The sequence below is a fragment of the Bombina bombina genome, chromosome 6 (genome assembly GCF_027579735.1).
Source record: "Bombina bombina isolate aBomBom1 chromosome 6, aBomBom1.pri, whole genome shotgun sequence".
Classification (NCBI taxonomy): Eukaryota; Metazoa; Chordata; class Amphibia; order Anura; family Bombinatoridae; genus Bombina; species Bombina bombina.
In genome coordinates, this window is record NC_069504.1 from 980,209,975 (window position 1) to 980,229,032 (window position 19,058).

The following is a 19,058-nucleotide window of genomic DNA, read 5'->3' on the forward strand; positions in this document are numbered from 1 at the left end:
AATAAAGCAGAAAAAATATAAAAAAATATTGGTAAACTTAAAAATATTTCACATCTGTAATTGAGAGAAAAGAAACAAGATACCCATATGCTGCCTCAGACTGCATATAAATTGCAACATATGTTGTAATTAGCAAGTAACAAATGAATGCAACAAATAGCAGCTCAAAGGAATCACGTTAAGTTTAAAATTCTATCCATGTGCTGCAGAGATCAGCTCCAGAACATAGTTTTATACACTGCTAAATACACTGCGAACTACTATAGACATTAGCAATTATTCATATAAAGTAGAGCTATTTATTGACATATTATTTTAAAATAGTTTCAATTATATAAAAATGTCAGTGGTATACATAGTGTTAAAGGGGCATTATACTCAGTTTCTCTAATACATATGAAAGACCATCATCTGAATATGTTTTTTTTATTTGCATAAAAAAATGTGAATTAAAAGCTTTTTACATTTAAAATAAATACAACTTTATTGCTTGTGTACTTCCTACTAATGCTGATTGGCTGCTATGTGTTTCATGTTAATGCCCATTAAGGGGACAGTCTACACCAGAATTTATATTGTTTAAAAAGATAGATAATCCCTTTATTACCTATTCCCTAATTTTGCACAACCAACACAGTTATATAAATACACTTTTTACCTCTGTGATTATCTTGTATCTCTGCAGACTGCCCCCTTATTTCAGTTCTTTTGACAGACATCCATTTTAGCCAAACGGAGCTGGCTCACCTGAACTCCACGTGCATGAGCACAGTTTTATCTATATGGCACACATGGACTAACACCCTCTAGTGGTCAAAAAGTGCCAAAATGCCCTGAGAGAAGAGATGGCCTTCAAGGGTTTAGAAATTAGCATATGAACCTCCTAGGCTTAGCTTTCAACTAGGAATACCAAGAGAACAAAGCAAAATTGGTGATAAAAGTAAATTGGAAATTGTTTAAAATGACATTCTCTATCTGAATCATGAAAGTTTATTTTGGACTAGACTGTCCCTTTAAAGGGACACTGAACCCAATTTTTTTCTTTCGTGATTTAGATAGAGTATGCAATTTTAAGCAACTTTCTAATTTACTCCTATTATCAATTTTTCTTCATTCTCTTGCTATTTTTATTTGAAAAAGAAGGCATCTAAGCTTTTTTGGTTCAGAACTCTGGACAGCAGTTTTTTATTAGTTGATGAATTTATCCACCAATCAGCGACAGCCAGGACAACCCAGGTTGTTCACCAAAAATGGTCCGGCATCTAAACTTACATTCTTGCATTTCAAATAAAGATACCAAGAGAATGAAGAAAATTTGATAATAGGAGTAAATTAGGAAGTTGCTTAAAATTTCATGCTCTATCTGATTCACGAAAGAAAAAAAATTGTGTTCAGTGTCCCTTTAAGCATTAGTAGGAATTGTTAAACCAATTAGCATTAATAAGAACTACTACACAACTGATATTGGTATATTAGTTTCGCTTTTGCTTCACTTTCTTTAGGCAAAAAAGTGCCATTTTTAAATGCTGCTGTTTTATATGGCTTACATTGTTGTCTCTTTAATGTTGGGTAATACCGCAACAATACATTAAAGGGACAGTCTACACTAAAATTGTTATTGTATAAAAATATAGGTAACGCCTTTACTACCGATTCCCCAGCTTTGCACAACATACATTGTTATATTAATATACTTTATAACATTTAAACCTCTAAATTTTTGCCTGTTTCTAAGCCACTATATACAGCCTCTTATCACACGCTTTTGTGTTTGGTTTTCACAACAGGAGACTGCTAGTTTATGAGGGCCATATAAATAACAATGGGTTCATACCTGTTGAGTTATTTAAGAGTCAGCACAACACAGCACTAATTGGCTGCAATGCAAGTCAATAGATAATAAATAAAAAGTCATGTGATCAGGGGGCTTTCAGAAGATGCTTAGATACAAGGTAATCACAGAGGTAAAAAGTATGTTAATATAACTGTGTTGAACTTGAAATGTAGGAACAGAGACTTCCGAATAGGGCGGAGTGAGTAAGGCTGCATACTGCATTTTTTCATTCACCGTGCAGTGCAGTTCTCCTTGGCCGTCTAGGGGATAGCCGGCCTAGGGAAAGGATTCCTACTGTAGTGCTATGGAAGTCCAGTGTGGCATTTAGGAGCTTCGCCAGCTGAAGTATTTCCCGCATTGTCTGCTCCAGTCTCACTGGTTGTCACATATCAGTGGCTGAATCCTCACACCGCTTAAACAGAGCACGCTGAAGTGGAAGCATGAGTGCCTCCTGTTTTGATAGCTCTGTAGCCCTGGGCTTTGGGCTAACGACGAGTCAGCTCTGTGGCTTAAGGAAGTGATTTATCCGGCAGGGGATGGGCAAATCCTGCGACCCTTGTGGAGGAGCATTTTAAAGGTGGCTGGGTTGTATCCTGGAACCCAGGCTATAAGTTACACTATCTACATAAGAAGCCTCAAGATGTAAGCTAATGGATCTAGGCCCCTTCAGAGCAGTACAGCTACAGCCATCTTCTACGTATCTGTATGGTAAAGCATCCCTGAAGGGAGACAAATTAAACTTGCAGCTTTGGAATATAGCACGCCAGAGGCTACGTGAGTACTCACTCTCATAATACCATAAACCCAGTACTGTCTGTTGTGCCTAACTATCTACCTGTGTGGTGGAGTCCTAATAACCAGAAGGGCCAATAAAGCACATACATGAAATAACATGTTTAATCTATTTTGTAGCTCTTAAGCTCCAGAGGGGTTACTGAAGGGAAAAAAGGAACTCTGTGTTCTGGCAAAACACATTGGTAACTTATTATATCTTGGATCATATAACAAGAACTTTATAAATCCTTGAGACCTATACAGCACAGTAGTGGAACTTGTTTGGACGTTCTAAACTTCCTTCCCCTGGCATTTATATTGTTCCCAAAACCCAACTGGGAGTAAAGAATTACATATAAAGATAAAAACTATCCTCAAAACAGTTAATCTGGAAGGCTTCATGTGTTACAACTTGAATGATCTTACACATTATATTTTTGAGTTTTTATATCTCTGAGATATAAACATAGCTTTAATAAGGCCTGTTGTTTCAATACAGAAGGTGTCTGCCTTAATTATTTTTGTTTGCTATACAGTTTTGTGACCTATTAATACATAGCATTCTGTCCCCTTAACAGAGAGATAAAAATAATACTAAGCATCATGATTTGAGCTCAGAAACGCTTCAGGAACAGGGGGAGACCAACTTGTCTACTCTAGTTTCTGAAATATCTAATGATCCCTCAATTTGAACAGGTGAAGCAAGAGATTAAACAAGATATAAATGGTCTTACCAATGAGGTTAGACAATTTGCATCCGAGTTAACGGAAGCTGAAAATAGGATATCTGAAATTAAAGACAGAATTAACATGCAAGATAACACTAGTACAGCACATGATACATTATTGCTATTACTCAGTCTAGAGTGGAGGATTTGGAGGACTGCTCTAAACGCAATAATTTAAGAATCATTAGCTTGCCAGAGTCACCTGAGTTTCAGCACCTTATGCATTTTGTGATGCTTCAACTATCTCAACTATTGGGAATTGGCAACTGTTATCTCACCCAATAATAAGAGTTCACAGAATGGGTCCAATATGCAAAAACCCAGATGGCCCTGACAAACCTAGGCCTGTTATACTTACATTTTTGAATTTTCAAGATAAAATTAATTATCTCAGATTTTATAGAAAGATTAACCCCTTCTTGATAAACCAACAGAAAGTCATGATATTTCAAGATTTTTCAATGGAAATTCTTACTAAAAGAAAAAAGATGTCTCCATTTTGCTCAAATCTTTTAAAAGCTAAGTATGATGTAAGACTGGTGTATCCTGCGAAACTGATTGTCTCGATAGCTGGGGTTACACATATATTAAATAATGCTACAGAAGCCCAACATTTTTGCAAAACTCACAGAATAGAAGAAGGATTTGTTGTGGATTTTATTGAGACTTCTACTAGCTAAGAAATGAAGCGGAATATATACTCCGTTAAAGATTTTTTTGTTCTACTTTTTTATATTACGTTTTTTTTATTTTATTTTATTTACTTTAGGTATTTTAATAAGTTTAAGTTTGAATATACCTTGTTGTGTCCCTCTCCCCTCTTAATCAAACTCTATTGGAAGATTATTTATGGGCATAGATTCCCTTATATTTTTATCCTGGAACGTAGGTGGTATCACCTCCCCGATCTAAAGAAAGGCCACCATTAAACTCCTAGTTACTTATAAACCTGACATAGCCATGATTCAAGAAATTCATTTAAATGAAATTGAGATAGCCAAATAAAGGTCTAAATGGGTGGGTGAGGTGATAGCTGCCCCCTATGGAGGCAGGAGTAGAGGTGTTGCTATTCTGATCAATAAAAATACAGAATATAAAATAATGGCCAGTGAAATTGATTCTGAAGGGTGCTTCCAAATTCATGAGATTAAAATTGGGCAAACAATCGCCTAGATTACGAGTTTTGCGTTATGAGGGGTGCGTTGCTCACTTGCACGTTATTCTCACTGCTCACTTACCTACAGCGCTGGTATTACGGATTTTTATCAACCCGGCCTTAACAGGCAAGAAGTGAGCATAGAGCAAAATTGAGCTCCACACTGCACTCCAATACCAGCGCTGCTTAAGTGAGCGGTGAGCTTGTTATACGTGCTCGAGCACGATTTCCCCATAGACATCAATGGGGAGAGCGGGCTGAGAAAAAGTCTAACACCTGCAAAAAAGCAGCGTAAAACTCAGTAATGCAGCCCCATTGATTCCTATGGGGAAACACATTTTATGTTTACACCTAACACCCTAACATGAACCCCGAGTCTAAACACCCCTAATCTTACACTTATTAACCCCTAATCTGCTGCCCCCAACATCGCCAACACCTACATTATATTTATTAACCCCTAACATCGCCACCACCTACATATATTAACCCCTAATCTGCCATCCCCAATGTCGCCGCCACTATTCTAAATTTATTAACCACTAAACCTAAGTCTAACCCTAACACCCCCTAACTTAAATATAATTTAAATAAATCTAAATAAAATTCCTATCATTACCTAAATTATTCCTATTTAAAACTAAATACTTACCTATAAAATAAACCCTAAGATAGCTACAATATAAGTAATAGTTACATTGTATCTAGCTTAGGGTTTATTTTTATTTTACAGGCAAGTTTGTATTTATTTTAAATAGGTAGAATAGTTATTAAATAGTTATTAACTATTTACTAACTACCTAGCTAAAATAAATACAAATTGACCTGTAAAATAAAACCTAACCTAAGTTACACTAACACCTATCACTACACTACAATTAAATAAATTAAATACAATTAGCTAAATTATAAAAAAACACAAACACTAAATTACAGAAAATAAAAATCAAATTACAAGATATTTAAACTAATTACACCTAATCTAAGAGCCCTATCAAAATAAAAAAGCCCCCCCCCCCAAAAATAAAAAAAACCCTAGCCTAAACTAAACTATCAATAGCCCTTAAAAGGGCCTTTTGCTGGGCATTGCCCCAAAGAAATCAGCTCTTTTACCTGAAAAAGAAATACAAATAACTCCCCAACAGTAAAACCCACCACCGACACAACCAACCCCCCAAATAAAACCCTAACTAAAAAATCCTAAGCTATCCATTGCCCTGAAAAGGGCATTTGGATGGGCATTGCCCTTAAAAGGGCATTTAGCTCTATTGGTGCCCAAAGCCCTAGCCTAAAAATAAAACCCACCCAATACACCCTTAAAATATCCTAACACTAACCCCTGAAGATTCACTTACCGGGAGAAGTCTTCATCCAAGCGGCAAGATGTCCTCAACGAAGCCGGCAGAAGTGGTCCTCCAGATGGGCAGAAGTGGTCCTCCCTTCGGCATCTTCTATCTTCATCCTTCCGACGCGGAACGGCTCCATCTTCAAGACATCTGGCACGGAGCATCCTCTTCTTCCGACGTCTTCTTGCTAAATGAAGGTACCTTTAAGTGACGCATCCAAGATGGCATCCCTTAGATTCCGATTGGCTGATAGAATTCTATCAGCCAATCGGAATTAAGGTTGAAAAAATCCTATTGGCTGATACAATCAGCCAATAGGATTGAGCTCTCATTCTATTGGATCAGCCAATAGGATTTTTTCAACCTTAATTCTGATTGGCTAATAGAATTCTATCAGCCAATCGTAATATAAGGTATGCCATCTTGGATGACGTAATTTAAAGGTACCTTCATTCAGCAAGGAGACGCCAGAAGAAGAGGATGCTCTGTACCGAATGTCTTGAAGATGGAACCGCTCCGTGTCGTAAGGATGAAGATAGAAGATGCTGTCTGGGTGACAACTTCTGCCAGTCTGGAGGACCACTTCTGCTGGCTTCGTTGAGGACATCTTGCCGCTTGGATGAAGACCTCTCCCAGTAAGTGAATCTTTGGGGGTTAGTGTTAGGATTTTTTAAGGGTGTATTGGGTGGGTTTTATTTTTAGGTTAGGGCTTTGGGCAGCAATAGAGCTAAATGCCCTTTTAAGGGCAATGCCCATCCAAATGCCCTTTTCAGGGCAATGGGGAGCTTAGGATTTTTTAGTTAGGGTATTTGGGGAGTTGGTTGTGTGGGTGGTGGGTTTTACTGTTGGGGTTTTTTTTGTATTTCTTTTTCAGGTAAAAGAGCTGATTTCTTTGGGGCAATGCCCCGCAAAAGGCCCTTTTAAGGGCTATTGATAGTTTAGTTTAGGCTAGGGGTTTTTTTTATTTTGGGGGGGCTTTTTTTATTTTGATAGGGCTCTTAGGTGTAATTAGTTTAAATATCTTGTAATTTGTTTTTTATTTTCTGTTTTTTTTTTTTGTAATTTAGCCAATTGTATTTAATTGTATTTAATTTAGGTAAGTTATTTAATTGTAGTGTAGTTAAAGGGTGTTAGTGTAACTTAGGTTAGGTTTTATTTTACAGGTCAATTTGTATTTATTTTAGCTAGGTAGTTAGTAAATAGTTAATAACTATTTAGTTACTATTCTACCTAGTTAAAATAAATACAAACTTGCCTGTAAAATAAAAATAAACCCTAAGCTAGCTACAATGTAACTATTAGTTATATTGTAGCTAGCTTAGGGTTTATTTTATATGTAAGTATTTAGTTTTAAATAGGAATTATTTAGGTAATGATAGGAATTTTATTTAGATTTATTTTAATTATATTTAAGTTAGGGGTGTTAGGGTTAGGCTTAGGTTTAAAGGGTTAATAAATTTAGAATAGTGGCTGCGACATTGGGGATGGCAGATTAGGGGCTAATAAGTATAATGTAGGTGGCGGCAATGTAAGGGGCGGCAGATTAGGGGTTAATAATATTTAACTAGTGTTTGCGATGCAGGAGTGCAACAGTTTAGGGGTTAATATGTTTATTATAGTGGCGGCGATGTCCGGAGCGGCAGATTAGGGGTTAATAATTTTATTTTAGTGTTTGCGATGCGGGAGGGCCTCGGTTTAGGGGTTAATAGGTAGTTTATGGGTGTTAGTGTACTTTTTAGGACTTTAGTTATGAGTTTTATGCTACAGCTTTGTAGCGTAAAACTCATAACTACTGACTTTAAAATGCGTTAGGGATCTTGGCGGTAGAGGGTGTACCGCTGACTTTTTGGCCTCCCAGGACAAACTCGTAATACCGGCGCTATGCAAGTCCCATTGAAAAAAGTCTTTACGAAATTTACGTAAGTTGGTTTGCGGTAAGGCCAAAAAAGTGTGCAGTACGCCTATACCTACAGGACCTGATAACGCTGCTTTTTTACCTTAACACACAACTCGTAATCTACCCGAATGTTTTTTTTGTGTAACATATATAGTCCTAACATAGTGGATAAGGAATTCTGGAGTGACTTGACTCTGAAACTAATGAAATATATTGGGCAGAACCTAATAGTTCCATGGGAATTTTATTTAATCGCTATGCCTAACCTAGATAGATCCAATAAGACTAAGTTAACAGGGAGAGACAGAAAGGTGCGACTATTTCACAGCTTAAACTTGGGCTCAATGATATCTGGCGCACCCAAAATCCAAACATGAAATCTTTTACATGTGTATCCAAAGGTCACCAATCCCTATCGAGGATAGACATGTTTTTGGTATCAGAAGTTTTGATTGGAACAGAGATTAAAACAGATATCAAAGATATTGCCTTGTCTGACCATACTATTGTTTCTTTGGAATTTGGTGCCAAGTCACTTCAGCCTTCTAACAATAACAGTTTTTTCCCCCAAAAATACTTACTACAATACATGATATTCATTTCCAAAATTGGATAAAAATTAAATGGAGTGAATTTTATGATTTTAATTCTTCTTACCTTGAGAAAGTGGAAATATTTTAGGAAACTACCAAAGCGGTATTACGGGGTGACATTAAGGCTCATATGTGTTACTTAAAAAAGAAATTTAAACAAAGGGAAATACAATTAGCTAATTGTGTTAAAAACTGTTATAATGCTTATGTTTCTAATCTTAGCAAATCTTTATGGCTTAACTATATAAATGCAAAAACTCAGAGAGATATCTTCCTAAAACAAAAGATTGCCCAAGAAGAGATAAGACTTATGGGTCAATTTATTAAAGGGCGGATGGACATGATACAATGTAGCGTATCATGTTCGCCGTACATCGATAAATGCCGACAGCATTGGCCAAAATATGATACTAAAATCCTCCTTTTCATATACGTTTGGGGATACGGTGCAGGTAACCGTTGGAAAAATTAATAATTATGATAACGCTGTATTTTAGCATTGGCATAATTAATAACTTGCCCAGCAGACAGTTTATAAACGGTATCCCTATACTTACTACGTACCAATATATATAACAAAGCACAAAGTGCTATGAAATAATCCAAATAACATATTACAAATGTCACAGATTAGTCAATGTAATATATAAACATTTCAGAATGACGGCAATTCACTGTTTTTGACAGAATTAAAGACGCACATGAGGCTAACATTCCTATTTAAGCAGCAGAACAGCCTCACATAATGCAAGAAAGTAGGCAGGTATCTAAACTAACTAAAGAGTGATTAATAACTTGCATTATTCAGACTGACATTTTCTCAAGTTTGCTGAATAGCTAATTTTCCTATGGGATTTCTTCTTCTATTACTTTAACAGGAATTGCTTACAATTGGGACTTAATGTTCTTATTGGTCCCATGATGAAATCCTCTGACGTGCATATGGCAATCTGATTCTCTGGCTTGTTAAAATGTAGCCTATATACAGAGGCATAACTAGAAACTCCAGGGCCCCAGTGCAAGAATCCATAAAGCCCCCCCCCCCCCACTGTCATAGACATTCATAAGGACCCACAGTCACCTATGTGCACACACACATATGGCTTCTGCAATATTAATATTTCACAAGATATGCAGCTGGAGAGTGTACTAGCTGACATAGTATGTGCGATTGATTTATATATATATATATATATATATATATATATATATATATATATACACATACATCTATATAAATATATATATATATATATATATATATATACATACATACATACACACACAAATATATACACATATGGCTGCTGAAGTTATATTTTACACATAAGCAGACCAGAAATCCCTATTATCTCTTTACTATTGAGATATATAAGTACAGATGACATAGCTATAGAGATATAGCAAGAGTAAATAGATAATAGGGATCCCTGGTCATCTTAAAGAGACATTAAACACTTTGAGATGGTAATATAAAATTATAAACTATATATGTAAAAACAAGAATAAAAACAGAGAAGTGCTCAACCTGGAAACGAAAAACAGCATAATAGCTTGTTCTATGGCTAATTACCATCCAAGAAACAGCATCTTTTTGCTCAACATGTAACTAGCACAGAGAAGAACTTTCTTGTAGCATATCAGTCTGATCCTGACTTAACAGTGCAGTCCAGCCCGAAATACCAGGCAATCCCTCTCTGAACGAGAGAATTGGCAAAACTTCAGACGTACGTTTCGTCCTATTGTGGGCCTCGTCAGTGAGGTGCAGCCATATCCTTGTAAGCACACTAAGCAACGGGTCCACGTCTGGCTTCCCGCCTCACCCTTAGGGAGTCTTCCCTTAGGATCATAATTTGCATAAATAAAAAACAGAGAAGCGCTCAACCTAGGAATGAACAACAGCATAATAGCTTGCTCTATGGCTAATTACCACCCAAGAAGCAGCCTCTTTTTGCTCAACATGTGCCTTTCACAGAAAATAACTTTCCTGTAGCATATCAGTCTGATCCTGAATAAACAATGAAGTCCAGCCCCGAAATACCAGGCAATCCCTCTCTGAACAAGAGAAACAACAAAACCCCAGACATACGTTTCGGCATATTGTGGGCCTCATCAGTGAGGTGCAACCATATCCCTCTAGGCACTCTAAGCAATGGGTTCACGCCTGGCTTCCCGCATCACACTTAGGGAGACTTCCCTTAGGGTCATAATTTGCATAAATAAAAACAAAAAAGCACTCAACCTGGGAACGAACAACAGCATAATTGCTTGCTCTATGGCTAGCTACCACCCAAGAAGCATTTCGGCCTATTGTGGGCCTCGTCAGTGAGGTGCAGCCATATCGCTCTAGGCACACTGAGCAACGGGTCCACGTCTAGCTTCCTGCATCACCCTTAGAGAGACTTCCCTCAGGGTCACAATTTGCTTAAATAAAAACAGAGAAGCGCTCAACCTGGGAACGAACAATAGCATAATAGCTTGCTCTATGGCTTGTTACCACCCAAGATGCAGCCTCTTTTTGCTCAACATGTGCCTTTCACAGAGAAGAAATTTCCTGTAGCATATCAGTCTGATCCGGACTTAACAGTCAATCCCTGTCTGAATGAGAGAAATGGCAAAGCCCTAGACGTTTTGGTCTATTGTGGGCCTCATCAGTGTGTCATGAATTCGCCGTTCATCGCCGTGTCGCCACGGCTCCCGGATCTCTTCTGGGTTCCTACGTCACGTTGCTAGGCAACGTGACGCATTCTCTGACAACCCCTATGACGTGGCGGCCTCTCTCTGCCTTTAAATCTCGGCGGGAGTTTTACTCGGTGCCCGTTTGTTCTCTTCTGCCGGTCCCTGTCTATGTGAGTACAATCTTGTGAAATCTGACCCTATCCTTCATGACATTGTTTTGCCAATACCTCTTGCTTCCAAATCTTGTTTGCCTGCTAACCTGCCTAAAGGACATTATCATTTGTTTGCGGACACCTGCTTAAAGGGACATTATCTTTGTTTGCTTTAATCCTGCTAATAAGGACATTATCATTTGTTTGCTTACAATCTTGCTTAAAAGGACATTATCATTTGTTTGCTTACAATCTTGCTTAAAAGGACATTATCATTTGTTTGCGGACACCTGCTTAAAGGGACTTTATCTTTGTTTGCTTTAATCCTGCTAATAAGGACATTACCATTTCTTTGCTGACAATCCTGCTTAAAAGGACATTAACATTTGTTTGCGGACACCTGCTTAAAGGGACTTTATTTTTGTTTGCTTTAATTCTGCTAAAAGTACATTATTATTTGTTTGCTAACAACCTGCTTAAAGGGACATTCTTAGTTTGTTGCAAACCTGCAAGAAAGAAACATATTCATTTATCCACTGTCAACCTGCTTAAAGGGACATAAGCTTTGTTTGTTTCTATTTTCCTGAGAAAGGAACGCTATCTCCTGTAAATCAATTCTATCCTCAAGAAGATATTTTGAATTACTATTCTTTTGGGAAGTTCTTATACCCTGCTTATTTTGTTTCCTGAGTGGGTCACGTCCTGGATATTTCTCAGTGTGCTAGCGTGTGTTTTAATATCCACGCTAGCAGTTGGGTTAAATCCTGAACTGACTAAATACGGCTGACATTACAAACGGGCCATAAATGGACCCCACTGAATTATCCTTGGCCGTGACTCACCAGGGACAGTTACTGGGATCTCATGCTACCCACTTGCAATCCTTGGATACTAAGCTGGATCAAATCACTACATTATTACAGAGCTTGGTTGCTCCTATCCCTCCCAATCCTAACATTGAGGCATCTCCTCCTCCTATTCCCAACAACCAATCACAAGGACATTTGAGTCCTAGGATTCCTCTTCCAGATAAATATGATGGGAATCCTGAAGATTGTAGGGGTTTTTTGAATCAATGTCGACTTCACTTTCGTAACAGTCCTACCCTTTTTGCTACTCCCTCATCTCGGATTACATTCCTTATTTCCTTAATGAAAGGAAGAGCTTTGGCCTGGGTATCACCTCTGTTAGAAAAAGATGATCTTATACTTCAGGATGTGGATGCTTTTCTTTCTGTTTTTTCTAACGTGTTTGACAAACCTGGAAGGACTTCCGCTGCTGAAGCTTCTCTATTAGACCTACGTCAGGGTGGTCAATCAGTGTCTCAATATGCCATTGAGTTCCGCACTCTTGCATCTGAAACTAATTGGAATCAGGGAGCTCTTAGAGCAGCTTTTCGCAAAGGACTTTCAGAACGTCTCAAAGATGAATTGGTGTATCGGGAACTTCCAGAATCCCTAGAAGCCTTAATAAATCTTTGCATCAGTCTTGATTCTAGATATCGTGAACGCCAACAAGAAAGAGAAAGAAATCAGAGGTCCTCAACTCGAACTCCTTTTCGTCTGGCTCCTCGTTTTTCTAACCCGGTAACGACTGCCTCTCCTTCTCCTGATCAAGCTGAACCTATGGAAGTAGGAACCATAAAATTAACAGAAACTGAGCGTTTGAGAAGACGTTCTCTTGGCCTGTGTCTATACTGTGGCCTTAAAGGGCATTTATTAAGGGATTGTCCTACCAGGCCAGTAAAAGCCAGGGCTTAACTTCTGTCCAGGGAACTAAGTTAAGCCAAAAACAAGTTCATTCCCTCTATAATAAACTCTTTGTTCCTGTAACCCTTCAATTGGGTGATAACAAGATTCATACCCAAGCTCTTATTGATTCTGGTGCTGGAGGAGTGTTCATTGACTCCACTTTTGTGTCTACTCACACTATTCCCTTACAAAGAAAGAAGTTTTCAGTTTCCGTCTCTACTGTTAGTGGAGATCCTTTGGGTTCCGGACTCATCCAGTTTACTACTATACCCATACTTTTTTCTGTCGGAGTACTTCATTGTGAGAGGATATGTTTTGATGTGATTACTACTCCTCAATTTCCCATAATCCTGGGTCTTCCTTGGCTTCAGTTACATAATCCTACCTTTTCTTGGACCCATGGTGAACTCACCTCCTGGGGATTATCTTGCCATACTAACTGTCTTCAACCACTTACTAAAATACCACTCACTATTGCTCTTACTACCGACACTTCTGGTCCTCTACCTACGCAGTATCAAGATTTTGTCGATGTCTTTTCTAAAAAAGAAGCAGAACGTCTTCCTCCTCATCGTTCATTTGATTGCCCTATTGATCTTCTTCCTGGAGCTCCTTATCCTCGAGGCAAAACTTACCCACTTTCTAGGCCTGAAAATGTAGCCTTGGAAGAATATATCAAAGATAATTTGGCCAGAGGATTCATTCGACCCTCCTCTTCTCCTGTAGGGGCTGGGTTCTTCTTTGTGGGAAAGAAGGATGGCGGACTGCGACCTTGTATCGATTACAGAGGGTTAAATCAAATTACCATCAAGAACAGTTATCCTTTACCCCTAATACCTGAATTATTCACATATCTTCAAGGTTCCACCATTTTTACCAAGCTCGATCTCCGTGGAGCATACAACCTTATCCGTATGCGCAAGGGTGATGAGTGGAAGACAGCCTTTAACACTCGATTTGGGCATTATGAGTATCTTGTCATGCCGTTTGGGCTGTGTAATGCCCCTGCTGTTTTTCAACACTTCGTGAATGAGATTTTTCGGGATTTCTTGAATATTTTTGTTATCATTTACCTTGACGATATATTAATTTTTTCTCAAAACTACCAAGATCATATACATCACGTCAGGAAAGTACTTCAACGTTTAAGAGATAACCATCTATTTGCTAAACTGGAGAAATGTTCTTTTCATCAAAGGTCCATTCCCTTTTTGGGATATGTAATCTCTGAATCAGGATTTGAAATGGATCCAACTAAACTCTCTGCCATTTTGGAGTGGCCTAAACCTGATTCTCTTAAAGCTCTGCAACGTTTCCTGGGATTTGCCAGTTATTACAGGAAATTCATCAAAGGTTTTGCTACTATAACGTCACCTCTTTCGTCTCTCACCAGGAAAGGACAAAACTGTAAAGATTGGCCTCCTGAAGCTGTTGAAGCTTTTGATTCTCTCAAAAAAGCTTTCTCTTCTGCACCTATCCTGCGTCACCCAAATCCGGATTTTCAATTTATTCTTGAAGTGGATGCTTCTTCAGTTGCTGCTGGGGCTGTTCTTTCCCAACGTATACCTGACACAGGAAAGATCCACCCTGTGGGATTCTTCTCCAAGAAATTTTCTCCTTCTGAATTAAATTATGATGTAGGTAATAAGGAGTTACTTGCTATTAAAATGGCACTGGAGGCATTGGTTGGAAGGCACTTCTTTGCCGTTTACTATACTCACAGATCATAAAAACCTTCTCTATCTTCAAACGGCCAAACGACTGAACTCCAGACAAGCACGTTGGTCTTTGTTCTTCTCACGTTTTCATTACAATCTGTCTTATATTCCCGGTTCTAAGAACATCAAGGCTGACGCCCTTTACAGACAATTTCAAGATACTTCAACTCCTGAATCTGGTACCATACTTCAACCTCATAAAGTCTTAGCCCAGTTATCAACCTCGTGGTTACATGATTTACAATCTGCTCAAAAGGATCTTCCTTTGTCTTGCAAACCTCCTGATGGCCTACTCTTTGTTCCTAAACGTCTTCGTTCCAAGATTCTATATTGGGCTCACGACAGTCCTCTCTCTGGACATCCTGGCATCAGTAACACCGCTCGAAGGCTCAAGCAACATGTCTGGTGGCCTACTCTGTCTCAAGATGTTACAGATTATGTCTCAGTATGTACACAGTGTGCCAGCAATAAGACTCCTCGTCAACTTCCCTCCGGTTTGCTTCAACCGTTACCCATTCCTCATCAGCCTTGGACCCATTTATCCATGGATTTTATTACCGATCTTCCTCTTTCAGCTGGAAACAACACTATTTGGGTGGTTGTTGACAGGTTCACTAAGACAGCTCACTTCATTCCTTTACCTGGTTTACCATCTGCCAAAAGACTTTCCGAACTTTTTCTCTTACACATTGTGAGATTACATGGCTTCCCTCTGAACATTGTTTCGGATAGAGGAGTACAATTTGTTTCTCGGTTTTGGAGATCACTCTGTAAACACTTTGGAACAACTGTCTCTTTGTCTACTTCACATCATCCGGAGTCTAATGGCCAAACCGAAAGGGTTAACCAGTGCCTTGAAACTTATTTGAGGCATTATGTGGATCATCATCATTCTAATTGGACTGGTTACCTTCCACTAGCAGAATTGGCTCATAACACACGTTACAACTCCTCTCTTCAGACCTCTCCTTTTCATGCAGCCTATGGATTTCAACCCAGAACGTTTCCTCTACACACTTCTTCCACTGAAAATCCTGCTTCTGATCTATCCGCCAGGAGGTTAATTCGTCATTGGAAGAAGATACGCCTTCTTCTTTCCAAGGCTTCTGAACGTTATAAGTTCTATTCTGATCTTCGGCGACGGAGGGCTCCCAAATATCGGCCTGGCGATAAGGTTTGGGTTTCTTCACGTCATCTTCGCCTCAAGCAGCCTTCCACCAAATTGGGACCACGATATGTGGGTCCTTTCCGAATACTGGGTCAAGTATGTCCTACTGCTTACCGAATTGCTCTGCCCAAGACCCTCAAAGCCCATCCGGTATTCCACGTATCTCTTTTGAAACCTGTATTATCTAATAGGTATTCTAAACCTCTGCTCAAACCCCCACCTCCTTTGATTCATGGCCAACCTGAATTTGAGGTCAGTCACATCCTGGATTCCAAACTTCGTGGTAAGAAACTGTATTATCTCATTCATTGGAAAGGTTATCCTGTTACAGAACGATCCTGGGAACCTGCCCGGCAGGTGCGTGCCCCTGCCTTAATTAAGGCCTTTCACAAGTTTCACCCTACTAGGCCTGGTCCTGTCCCCCGGAGGGGTCCTTGAGGGGGGGGGTGATGTCATGAATTCGCCGTTCATCGCCGTGTCGCCACGGCTCCCGGATCTCTTCTGGGTTCCTACGTCACGTTGCTAGGCAACGTGACGCATTCTCTGACAACCCCTATGACGTGGCGGCCTCTCTCTGCCTTTAAATCTCGGCGGGAGTTTTACTCGGTGCCCGTTTGTTCTCTTCTGCCGGTCCCTGTCTATGTGAGTACAATCTTGTGAAATCTGACCCTATCCTTCATGACATTGTTTTGCCAATACCTCTTGCTTCCAAATCTTGTTTGCCTGCTAACCTGCCTAAAGGACATTATCATTTGTTTGCGGACACCTGCTTAAAGGGACATTATCTTTGTTTGCTTTAATCCTGCTAATAAGGACATTATCATTTGTTTGCTTACAATCTTGCTTAAAAGGACATTATCATTTGTTTGCTTACAATCTTGCTTAAAAGGACATTATCATTTGTTTGCGGACACCTGCTTAAAGGGACTTTATCTTTGTTTGCTTTAATCCTGCTAATAAGGACATTACCATTTCTTTGCTGACAATCCTGCTTAAAAGGACATTAACATTTGTTTGCGGACACCTGCTTAAAGGGACTTTATTTTTGTTTGCTTTAATTCTGCTAAAAGGACATTATTATTTGTTTGCTAACAACCTGCTTAAAGGGACATTCTTAGTTTGTTGCAAACCTGCAAGAAAGAAACATATTCATTTATCCACTGTCAACCTGCTTAAAGGGACATAAGCTTTGTTTGTTTCTATTTTCCTGAGAAAGGAACGCTATCTCCTGTAAATCAATTCTATCCTCAAGAAGATATTTTGAATTACTATTCTTTTGGGAAGTTCTTATACCCTGCTTATTTTGTTTCCTGAGTGGGTCACGTCCTGGATATTTCTCAGTGTGCTAGCGTGTGTTTCAATATCCACGCTAGCAGTTGGGCTAAATCCTGAACTGACTAAATACGGCTGACACAGTGCTTCTCTGTGAAAGGCACATGTTGAGCAAAAATAGGCTGCTTCTTGGGTGGTAACTAGCCATATGCTATTGTTGTTTCCCAGGTTGAGTACTTCTCTTTTTATATATAAAAACAACTCTACAATATACTTTCATTATTTATTTTGTCCCCTTTTTTTGTAAATCCATTCTGAAATTGTGAGCTTTTCAGTTCCTGTTAGAAATAGAAGTGTTGAACACTGTTAAATTCCACACAGCCATTGGCTGCAGACTCTAGTGACATATTTTTAACTGTCCCTAATTGGCCACAGCAGAGAAGGTAACCTAAGTTATAACATGGCAGCTCCCATTGTTTTATAGGCAATAATATTTTGCAATATTTAAACAGCTAATGAAACTTTTAAAAATAGATCTTCATGATATTCTCTGACTAATCTTTTCTTCAAATGCATCATTATATCTAGCATGTATTAGTGTTTAATGTCCCTTGAAGTTCTATAATGCCAAAACATCATCAAGTGGGTAATTCTTATAAATGTACACCAATAGTTTCTAAAAACGACAAGCAACACAAGATTCTGAATAAAAATAGATCTAGCCATACGGAAATTCCGATAAAAATTAGGCTGATAAATTCATTAGTAACAACTTTTTAACACTTTACAATTTTAAAACTCACTGAGAATTGAAGCCTTGTGTCTTTCACAGGGTTAAGTTCTCCCTAGTGCCACAATGGATAGTGGCTGTTTCCCTCGGTGATGTCAGAGAGCAGAGAGTTAATGGGAAATCCTGAGAAGGCAGTCAATCAATTAAGAGCTCAGCCATCAGCATATTTATGGCAGCTCAGGAATTTGTTAGTCTTTGCAGAGACTACACATTCAGTCAGGAGCCAATGTGCACGCCAAAGCCGCCAATGAGTTCTATAACTAAGTTTGTGCTGAAGGCAGCTGGGCCCACCTGAGGAGAGGGGGGCCTCCAGGGCCCGATCGCAGTCACAACCTATGTATCCCCAGTAGTTAAGCCCCTGTTATATATTAGAGAAACGTAGATTCAACAGCATGTTCCATACAGACTTTTTATATTTAATTTCATTAATACCTTGAGAATTATGTACTGTAGAGCCACATGGTGAGTTTTGTTTTCAACAATTATTTTTTGTTCTGCTGATTCATCGCTAATATACAGAGAATTGTAGTAAGCTAACAAAATTATTTTACATGATTTTTTAAAGGGTCATAGAGGAAACCATAAGACCTGTCATACACTAATTACTAGATATCTGCAAAATGTTATACTTTGTTATTCGTTTTGCTGTTTCAGGTGTTCCAACCCCAGACTTAGAACAGAGTACAACTGAAAATAAAGAACGCCAAATGCTAGAAATTGAGAGTATTCATTATGCAAATGTATAAAAAGAGATAAGCAATCTGCCAGGAATGAATAACAGCTCAGTGGCTTGTTCTATGGCCTGGTTACCACCTGGGAGTAGCTTCTTTTAGCCCAATTGTAATTTTAACAGAGGAAAATTCTCCTGAAGTATATCAGTCTGATCCTGCCTAACAAGGTAAGTCCGGCCAAAAAATTCCAAGCAATTCTCATTTGAACAAGGGAAATGGCAATCCTAGATGAACGTTTCAGCCTCCTTTGAGCCTTGTCAGTGAGGAGCAGCCATATTCCTTCTAAGCACATTGGGCGAGGAATCCAGGTTTGATTTCCCCTTCACCCTTAAGGAGACTTTCCCTAGGGTCATAATACAAATACAAACAGAAATAGAAGCAGTCTGCCAGGAACAAACAACAGCTCAGGGGCCTGGTTACCACCTGGGAGTAGCTGTTATTAGCCCAGATGTTCTTTTCACAGAGGAAA